This window comes from Papaver somniferum, chromosome 6 (genome assembly GCF_003573695.1).
Source record: "Papaver somniferum cultivar HN1 chromosome 6, ASM357369v1, whole genome shotgun sequence".
Taxonomy (NCBI): domain Eukaryota; kingdom Viridiplantae; phylum Streptophyta; class Magnoliopsida; order Ranunculales; family Papaveraceae; genus Papaver; species Papaver somniferum.
This window is the reverse complement of record NC_039363.1, coordinates 53,946,525-53,957,061: the sequence shown is the minus strand read 5'-3', so window position 1 is coordinate 53,957,061 and position 10,537 is coordinate 53,946,525. Positions and strand designations below refer to the sequence as shown.

General features: G+C 34.3%; 1 long non-coding RNA gene across 6 annotated transcripts; it reads left to right on the top strand.

Annotated features, from left to right (window-relative positions):
• Positions 1 to 6,385: 6,385 nt before the first annotated feature.
• Positions 6,386 to 9,793, top strand: LOC113287588. Of its 6 annotated transcripts, none has more exons than XR_003330176.1 (8): positions 6,386 to 6,404; positions 7,280 to 7,394; positions 7,576 to 7,714; positions 8,317 to 8,363; positions 8,449 to 8,597; positions 8,677 to 8,768; positions 9,291 to 9,373; positions 9,442 to 9,793. It is a non-coding gene; the product is annotated as an uncharacterized LOC113287588 (long non-coding RNA). The 6 variants fall into 6 exon arrangements; XR_003330175.1 differs by lacking the exon at positions 6,386 to 6,404 and adding an exon at positions 6,491 to 6,883; XR_003330179.1 differs by lacking the exon at positions 6,386 to 6,404 and having other exon boundaries at positions 6,476 to 7,394; positions 9,241 to 9,373.
• The last annotated feature ends 744 nt before the right edge of the window (positions 9,794 to 10,537 follow it).

The window sequence follows — 10,537 nt, the reverse complement described above, 5'->3', positions numbered from 1 at the left end:
ACAGCAAGATTTTGTTAAAAAGGAAACCGAAAATGCAGAAAAAACCCCGGGACCCTGTCCAGAATTGAGTACTCTCAAGATTAAGCCGTTATACAAAATCAAACCAACTTCGTATAGTTGAGACCAAGCAACTAAACATATACTTCACCTAGTTCCGTCTGTATTCCCACGCCTCCAACCTGTAATAAGTTACGTACTTGGAACAATTCCTTTGGTTCGTATTCCAAACAGTAAAGGAACAAAAAATCTGTTTGGTATCAACTCTTTTCAACCAAGTGATGTGAGTTCGACAAAGGCTCTTCTGTTTATCTCAATAAACTCCTTCGCCAGGTTCGTAGATCTATCTTATTATCAACTACAAAAGTAATTGTTAAGATTTTGCAATCAATACTTTTAATTACAAAGAATTATATTGATGCCGATCTACACAACTAATCAATCTAATCTACCACAAGGATAAACCGATTATAGTTGGATCCTCTTTTACCGAAACAAGTATTGTGCACACCAAAGATTATGAATCCCAAATCTGAAATCTTCAAAGTATTCTTTGTCTTCAAATCTTCTTAGATATTCAATAAACACCTCCACACAATCAACTTGAATCTCTTTTGATCAATCAAGCACATAATGGAGTTTGTTAACAATGGATTATCACAAGACGTCTTTAGATCTACAAACAGTTCAAAGATCCCCGTCGAAAATTTGATCTAGTTTGAGTGAATCTTATATCAGAAGAAAAGATTATCAAGCATAAACAAACTAGGTGCAATCAAAGTTCAACCACCGTTAGTCAATCAAATCAATTGAAAACAAAATATAAACCGCAATTATCTAGTTTCCCACCAACGGTACTAATAGAGCTTCTCAATCCCAAAGAAGAATTTAAACTGAACGGTCGTAAGAGATTTCACCTAATTAGGTTACTCTCCTCTCTGAATATGCTGCTTCACCAGTAGCAGCACAACTGAGATAGTACTTGTTGTACGAGGATTAGTTTGCTCGAAATGCAAACTTTGATATTTATAGACCAAGAAAGTTTGGACACCAAGGAATTTCCAAAACCGAAAATATTCTCAAGATATGCAATATATTCCAGATTCGGTTTCCATAATTTCTGGAAATGCTTTGTCCAAATATTGACCGAAAATCTCTTGGAAAATCTCAAACTAGTAAATGCACATTACTAATTTTCATAAAATTAAAAACCTTAAGTAAAAGATTTTCAATTTATTTTATTCGATCCGAAATTTTCTTCCTTTAGCTATTAAGGAGTAACTTTGAACAATTAAAGATAAGCGTTACTGCACATGTTCAAAGTATGTTGACATCCTTACTTTGTAAGTCCTCTTTCATCCTTACAATCTTGAAACAGATTTGCCACACTTCCAAACAAGTTTAGAATTGGTTCATATGACTTTCAAGAACTATGTGATTGATCAAGAACACTCAATCACAAATCATGGGTTTCACGGTTCTACTAAAACAAGTTTCGGTTCTACCTCCATGTGAGTACTGTGCATAGTCACATTAGCTTTCCAAAAATTCGGTTGACTAGGTACTAGGATCGGTTCCCCACATATATATGGTATCTAACTTTCACTTGCTGCACATGTCCATAAGATCGGTTCCCCTTTGCCTAAAAGCGTGTTGCACATGTCCATAGGATCGATTCCCCTTTCTGCTAAAAGCTTGGTTCATCTCATACAAGGATCGATTCCCCTTTGTGATAGGTTTCACCTCTTACTATGATAGGTTTCCCTTTACCCAGAGTCGGTCATACCAATAACAGAAAATCGATCATACCATCTCAGGTGATTACTTAAGATCGGTTTCACTAATAAAAGTCATACCAATACAAAAGTCAGGCCTTTGAGAATAGTTTTACCAAGAACATAAACAAGTCATGAGCGGTTATACTAATCACACATATTGGTAGTTTAAAAGATATGCAATGAATAACAATACCAATAATGCATGGGATTTCTCTTTCGATTCACAAAGCAAGTTCATGAATTTACTTCCTTAAAAAAATGTAAAACATTGTTTCCTAGGATGAAATATTCACCTTATACCCATACATAATCACAATAGCATTCAAACGATTATGTCGATGTCTTATCTACAAAGTTTTGTTTTCAATATGCACGGCTTGAAAGATACGTTTAGGGAATTAAACAGTTCAAGTCAAATATCACTAACTCAAGTGGAAGGATGATGTTGTCGTTGCAACTCCTTACTTCTTCACTTCTTCAAGTCTTCACAATACTTGTAATGTCTCATATACTAATACTTTCAAGCTAACCTATACGAAGTTGACTCTAGTACATAATCAAGTGACTCTTAAAATGAGTTTTGGATCACTGAAGTATGACAACCAAACTTGACATACCAACACTTGGTGGGTTCAACCGAGCTATGCTCTAAAATCTCCCCCTTTGTCAATTTTAGTGACAAAACTCTTGCATCATGTAGATAAACAAATTACAAGAATTCATTACACATACGCTTGATTCCCGAATTCAACAACACAATAACCTATATGCATTCAGTCCTTAAATGCCGTTGTTGACATTATAATGACAAACCTATACTACCCCTAAAGGTAAGATAGTAGATTTTATCAATCCGCATGTCTTTGTTATTCCCTTTCTAGTCCATATAACTACAAGTATATGATATGTTACTTCCCCTTAGTCTATGCTTTTACTCTTTCGTTAGATAAACGTTTAAGCAACAATGTCCTTTCCTTTAGTGATACCAATCAATATAAATCAATACCAGTTTCACTTGTTTACTCCATATATTTCTCCCCCTTTTAACACAAAATGACAAAGAAACGAAAAAATAAAGGACAAACTAAAAGGATCTTACAAATCTCAAAATAGACTTGCAAACCTATAGAGTTAAGCACGAGCGTTCCACACACCATTTTTGATAACCAATATCAAAACCGAAACTACAAAGTAATTTATTTTGATATGTTACCAAGGAAACAATTGCCCGAAGAAATTTTCCCTAATAGTTTAGCAAACCGAAAATCAACTAAGCACCTTAGTTCCTTTGCTAAACGGATTGTAAAAATACAATCGCTTGTTCGATAAGACCAAAATAAAGATAACTCTATTTTTCTTATCAGGTTCTAATTATCCATATAACTTAGACCTTTAACTTTTAAACAAGACAAGTACTAGGTTAGTTAACTAGTATTTCTTGTTAAGGCATTCAATTAGACTTGAATAACCGAAACCTCCACTTTGATAAGTCTAACTAAGATCATAATTAACTTAGTTTCTCTTATCCGGAATCGAATTGGACTAAACAATTCATCCCGTAAACCTTTTTTTTTGTTAAGACGTAAACAATTCATACAAACCAAATAAATCAACTTGCATAATTATTCACCTCAATCGGAAGAAATTGAAACAACATAGACGTTAAAGCACCGCAATTGCATCGAAATTTTGTAAGCCTAAACAATTGATGCCACACAATAAAACAAGATAACAATAGTTTCTCTTAACCAGAACCAATTGAATCATACACACATCCATACACAAATAATGGAATAAAACATCAATTGTACCGAAATTTTGTTAAGCAAAAGAAATAAATAAACGCAATAAAATCAGGCTTTTCTTAAATAGGAAAATAATTAACTAACAAGATTGTTACCTAAAATTTCGATCCACTTCTCCAATATGTTTGCATCTTCTTTCAGGGAGAATTGATATCGAAATATCATTATGTTGTCATCCTTATGCAAAACAAAAGAATAACAACAACCAACCTTTACCAGAGAAAGGTTGAAAACTGGTTTTTAACTATTGCAATTAAAAGTTGAAAACCCCGAAACACATATGCTTTTATGCTAAACCAAACGATTCAACATATTGTGACTTTTTCACATATTGTTTCTATCTGAACCCCTCATGATCCTTTGATAAAGCCTACCAACATGGGCCTGCTAAATCAAAAAGTCACCCAAACCATAAGGATTCACAACATTATGAGATCGAATATCAAGGTTAGAAAACTGAAATCAAACATCCCATAAACATACGTAGCAATAAGATAAAGCATTCAAGCACAGGCTATGTAAATTAAAAACTATCACAAGAAAAATTATAAATCAAATAATTTTATTCATAACTAGGCCAGATTTGAGGATATTTGACAAGGGGCTTTTAGGCAATTTGATAAGAAAGCCCCGTCGTTTCATTTTTGGTAGGCCTTTGTTATCACACTCATATCATTTTTTTTGAAGCATAAATTTTATTAAGTTACTAAGTGGCTATTACACGAGGGTATGCGATACCCGATGATTCATCAATTACAAATAGATTACTAGCCCGTGAATCTACATCAACATGAGAATGAAGCTGAATGTGAACAACAGTCTTCAGATCGGAGTTGCATCGGGGGCAGATGTTGGAGTCTAAGGCCGAATAGCCTTCGGTCAATGCTTTCCACATGAAAAGCTGTATTTTTAATGGGCACGACGGTGCCCATAAGAACTTCGATGGTGGTAGGATTCGATGCAGTCGATTGAAGGTGCTAATCAGACATTTGATTCCATATATTGGGGTGTATTGCCCGAACGAAATCTGTCTTTTGGATTGATCTATAACTTCCAAGTGATCCCATAGACACACAACTAGAAAAAACATGGAAAACAAAGGAAATACAGAATAGGGATTACAAAGATGCCTAATGGCAAACAACCTAATACAAGTAACCTTCCTAAGCTAGTACAGACTAATGAAAACTTATACATCTATAACCGGATTACAAGAAATTTAAAGTTGTAATGAAGATAACGATGGTGGGGATTCCACCGGCCCTTTAAGAGACCAATTAGTTTTAATGCATGATGTTGTGATATGACTTATTGAAACAAAAACACCTGGGATGTCTTTAGTGCTGATATGTTGGTTGCTGATAGTGCTTGTATTGCTTTGTGTGTGGTTCGTCTCAAAATCTTCTTGGCTCGACTATAGAAAACTTCTTCATAATAATCCCAAATTATCCAAATAATGAATCTTGGCTTAACAAAGGAACGAAACTAAGATGAAATTCATCTTTAAAAATCTTGGCACAACATAGGTACCAAATCATGATGAAACTCAACCGTAAAACTAACTTGTAAACAAAAGTGAACCCACCTTGAACCTTCCAAACTAAAAACCAAATCATACTTCAGCCGATGATTATATTTGTACGATTAAAGAAACAACCAACACCTATCTTCCGGAAACGTATCTTGTTGGTTACAGAGAAATAAAATTACTTTCCAAACTTCAGGTTCATTTAAATATAAACTTCAGTTTCTTGTTGGATTAACTACGAGCTACCAACCCAGAAAACGACCATGGTGCCATAGGGTAAATGGAGAACAAGATACTGAAACAACACAAGCCAAGGGGAGAAGAGACATGAAGATAATTTGAAATAAAGGCATATGAAGATTATAAGTAATTGTTGTGTAGAATCAAAACCCATTTAATAAAGATTTCAAAGGATTGAACATGACGGTGATTGCGTTGGAGCAGGATCAAAGATAGAGAGAAAGAACGTTGAATAAACAACAATCAGACGGGTTTAAAATGTTTTAAATTGATTTGGGTTATGAATCATAGGTATAAGAACATGGCATGCTTTTAATGAAAACCCATAGAAGCCAACATAGAAAGGCAGCAGAAATAACAACCTTACAGGGGTGTATCGGATCAAGATTTTTCTAGATAAAATTGGATACTAGTTTTACCCGAATCTAGTGGATTTATAATGTTTCTTAAAGAATCTTTAAGATTCTTATAGATATATGATTCTGGATGATAATGATTTTTCTTAGGAGTGGTTACATTTTTAAAAATTAAAATATATTACCAATTAGTAATATATTTGAAAAAACCAAAGTCATGATGATTCCCTTAAAAAAAAGATCCAAAAGTTGAGGTGGTGGTTGGTGTGTATGGTGTGGTGGTGGCGGTGGCGGTGATGGTTGCTGGTGGCGGCGGTGGTGGTTTGTGTGTGGCGGTGATGGTGGCGGCGGTGACGGTTGGTGGTGGCGGCAGTGGTCGATGGTGGTGGTTATGCTGGTGGTGTGTGGTGGTGGTTTGTAGTGGTGATGGTGGAAAAAGATAGCATGTTATGATAAAACAAAATTTGTCAATAATCCATGAAACTATTGTAGTTTGGGTTAAGATTGATATGAGATAATAACATACAAATTTTGCCTATAAGTATATCTTGTCCCTTAACTATCCTAAGAAATCTTAATAAATTGAATATCTAGGATATTTGTGAAATCTAAAACAATCCAAATTGAATACCATGTATATTTAATGATTCCTTACATATCCTAATTGAATACCTGAATTTTAGGATTGTTAAATATCCAGGTAAATCTTAATCCAATACATCCCGGTTAGACTCATCATTAGATTGAAAATATACCCAAAGAAAAAGGGGTTTAATACCTCTTATAAGCTCCCATCAAGCACAACAGCAAGCAGGAAACTTTAATTCGAACAATATCCCATCATAATAGGCGAGGGGTTCACAACATCAAGACAAATAATGATAATAGGGCCGGTGGAAATAGAGATTTAGCCGCAGAAAGATGCCAGAACCATGAAAATTTTCATATCTAGAATTTTTAGGAGGGGGATAACCCCCAAAAAAACTGGTTTCTAATAGGAAAGCGTTTTTCTCTCTCCCACACTCAATTTGAGAACTCGAACATAATTTCATTTCAGATTATTTTCTTCCCCGATTTTTTTTTCTTCTTTTCGCTCTGCAGTTCAACACAGAAGGGGCGATCACTCTTTTGTATCAATTACTCTGAAGATTACATCATCGAAAGCTATCTGAATGATAAGTATATTCTTGTCATTTTAATTTGATCGCAACTCTTGATTTCTCGATTTCGGAATCTAATTTCAGAAAAAAATACGCTCCAAAAAAACCTAAATCGTGTTATTTCAATTCGAATTTCTTTCTCATTGATAATCAGATCTCGGATCTGCAACAATCTAATCATTATCATCGTTTTGGATTAAAAACTTCGGATTCAACTAATTTTTTGCAATTTTTCCCATTTAATCTTTGCAATTCTTATTCTCGATTTAAAATCAAATTTAAGATTTGTAATCAGCATATATTAATCTTCATTACCCATCAAACAAGAAGAATTGTCGACCTAATTAGAAAAATTTGGTATAACTCAAGTGAAAATTATGATTATTAATGATGAATTGATGGTTTCGTTTATTAGGTTGTAAATATGGATTATCCGGGACCTGAACTGATACATTGTTGGTTACATAGAAGCTACTCACCACTTCTCCGAGACCTGATAAACCTTTTGACTTTTATCATTGCTGGTGCAGGTAACTATTTCATTCCTTACTCTTCCTGTGTTTGTTTGTTACGTTTAATCTACTCTTATTGTTTTTCCAATATGTTTATACTTGTGTGTTGTCTTTTACATTTGTGTCAAGGAAATTTTATGGGTAGTGTATAAGCTGAACATTTTAGACTACTTGCATTCATTAATGGAACATTGTTTAGGTGGCTGCTCCGGCTTGGATGGATAATGATGGGCCTTGTTTGTTTCGCTGCTGCTTGCAGCTTCCAAATATAACTGTTACTTCAGAGGTCTGCAAAAGAATAAAAGATGATGAGCGCAGCAAAGATTTCTACTGAGAAGGTATATATTTTTTCCGTTTTATTGTTTGAATTTGAATGTCTAGACATAAGAGATCTTTTGAGGCCATAACAGGTCATGTTGCAGGGTTGGTATTGGGTCGGTAATTTTGCTCTAGTGGGATCTGTTCCTTAGCAACATGGCTTAACTATTTGCTTATACTTGTTGTTTTTTCCGTGTCTAAATGGGAGACGCGGTTGTTCCTTAGCGAACATGGCATATCACTCTCATCATTATTCCGCAGTCCTGTGAGTCTTTGTTTTCTTCTAATGTCATTTGGATGTTGTATGTTGAAGTATATATAGATCACTGATACTTGGCAACTATGAAACAGTCGATAACGATTTGTTTTTGATGGACCCTCCACATCTTCTGAAACCATTAAGTTTGTAACTTACTTGCATTTTATTTGATTTCCCCGATGTTCTTCCTGCACCCTTAAATTGTATGCATCTTTTGCAAGTATGTAACATATCCCTGCTATTTATATTTGCGGCTCAGAAATTTGGGGTCTCCATGAGTGGTTTTCATGGACAGATTGGAAGAGTGTATTCCAATGACATCATCATCACTTGATTGTTTGTTCATTCTATTTCGATATGCAGGACTATAGGCGAGGACCACTCATTTTGATGGCTACCTTTGATTGCCAGTATTTCTCTTCCATGTCTTTCATTGTTTTCTATTTTAGATTTCAAGGTTTCTATGAATTTATTTATGAGGAATGTGATTGACAGGGATCTGGGCAATCTTAAGAAACAATGAAATGCTTACATGGCCTGAGAAGATACGATTTACTATTCGACTCTTGCTAGCAATGGTTGGTGGTCAGGCTTATGTGGAGGCTCAAGATGGCTTCACGGTTAAAGAGTTGACGAGGAAACTGGTACAAAATCTAAATTCGTTTCATCGGTTACTATTCTTAGGGCTTTAGATTGTCAACTATTGCTGCTTTATGGTTGCAGTTATTTGCAAAATACCGGTGAACCAGTACTTAGGAAACACACAGCCATTTTCTGGGGTAGTAAGAGAACACATCTTGAACCGATTCCTTCAGGTTTGACTATATTGAATTTAATGATGTTATGATTATGATGTGTAGATGATAGAATTTATTTGAAATACATTAGTATTATCTGCGTATTTATGTTACGGAAGTAAATACTGTGGCAGAAGCCACTAATTTATCCAACTAGGAAGGCCCTGTGGCCCCAAATTATGTAAAATTGTGTAGAAATCTAAACACGGCTCTGACGTTGGTCAAGAAAGGTTATTTTAATTAGGTTGTTGTCTGTTATTTTAATGCTGCGTTGGTTCGGCAATCATGCCATACACGTGGAGGTCGCATTTTTTACCACAAGCGAAAGGTTACTGCTGGAAGCCAGTATAGCGATCCGCTAGAAAAGTTTTGTTTCAGATTTGTAGGTTTATTATAATGATAGTCATGTTTGATTAAACTGAAAACATAAATATTCCGACCTCTGTATTGTGATTTTGTCATTAGATTCATGAAGACCTGAATTCTGCAGAGCCGTCATTGAGCTTAATATGATGTTCTGGTTTCTTTATGTTACACCAGAACTGATAGCAACACAAGGGATTATGTCAAAGACGACAAAGCTGTATTCAAGAGGTTTATTGAATCTAATTGCCATAGATGAGGTACGTATTTTCTGGATGTAATATCTCTGCATTACTTCATAATTCTGAAGAAATTATCCTAATTGCAGGTCGAAATTCTTTGTGGATTTCTTTGTTATTTCTGTGATTATGCAAAGAAAATGCGCTTAATTCTTTGTGAATTTCTTGGTGAAGATGTGGAGGCCATGAAGAAGGAAGCTCGCAGTGTAAAAGTCTTCTTAGGGAGATTTTTTCTTCTTTGCCTATAGTTTCACTGAGTTCACAGTAAACCATACCAGTAGCATTGTTGTTTTTGTATTCTGATAATCACTTAGGGTAGTAGCCCCTTTTTTTCTTTTTAATTGATGTCGTCTTCTTGGATGTTGTTTGGACAAGGAATTCATATGAGATTGAACTTTTACACTATATGTCAATCTATTTTGAAGTTAAAAGTGTTCTCAACTCTTCATGTTATTTTATTTAAAATTTAAGCAATATAAGAAATTATTTTGTATTATAGTTATTAAAAAAAATATATATTGGAGTAATTGACAGGTGATGCCTGTCAATAATTATTGACGCGCAAAGACTGTAGTTTATTTCTGCTGATTATTGACAGTAGGTCACCCTCAATTAGTGTTTTTGACACCTTTAAATATGACAGGCTATCCGACAGGCGAGGAATGTTAATAATTTCTAATAATTAGTAAGGCCACATGTGCGATGCACATGCTTGAATTGGACTTTTCAACAACACCAAATATGATAATAATGAAAAAAAAATCTTAGAATAAAAATTTAATATTCTTGTTTATACTCATTACGTAGATAATTCAAAGAGCTTTCCAAATACATTAATTTTGTAAAAATCCGATGTGTATTTTTAAAGATATTTATGTTTTTAATTTTTTAATCTATTTTTTAAGGAGTGACATTCTTGTGAATTTACAAACATTGATCCAATGTACATTTTCACCCTTGAATACAAATGCATGGTACTGGTTAATATTTAAGGTCATATTAGTAATATCAGGGTGACACCAAACTATTTGGCTTTTTGTGACCAACAAAAAAAAGGCTTCACCAAAAATTCCTCTTTTCTTTATATTAGTAAGATGACAGACCTGACTTGTCGAAAAAGGTGACTTTTGGCGTAGTGAATAGACCTAATTGAAAGAAATCAAACATGGATATCTATTTTCTTTT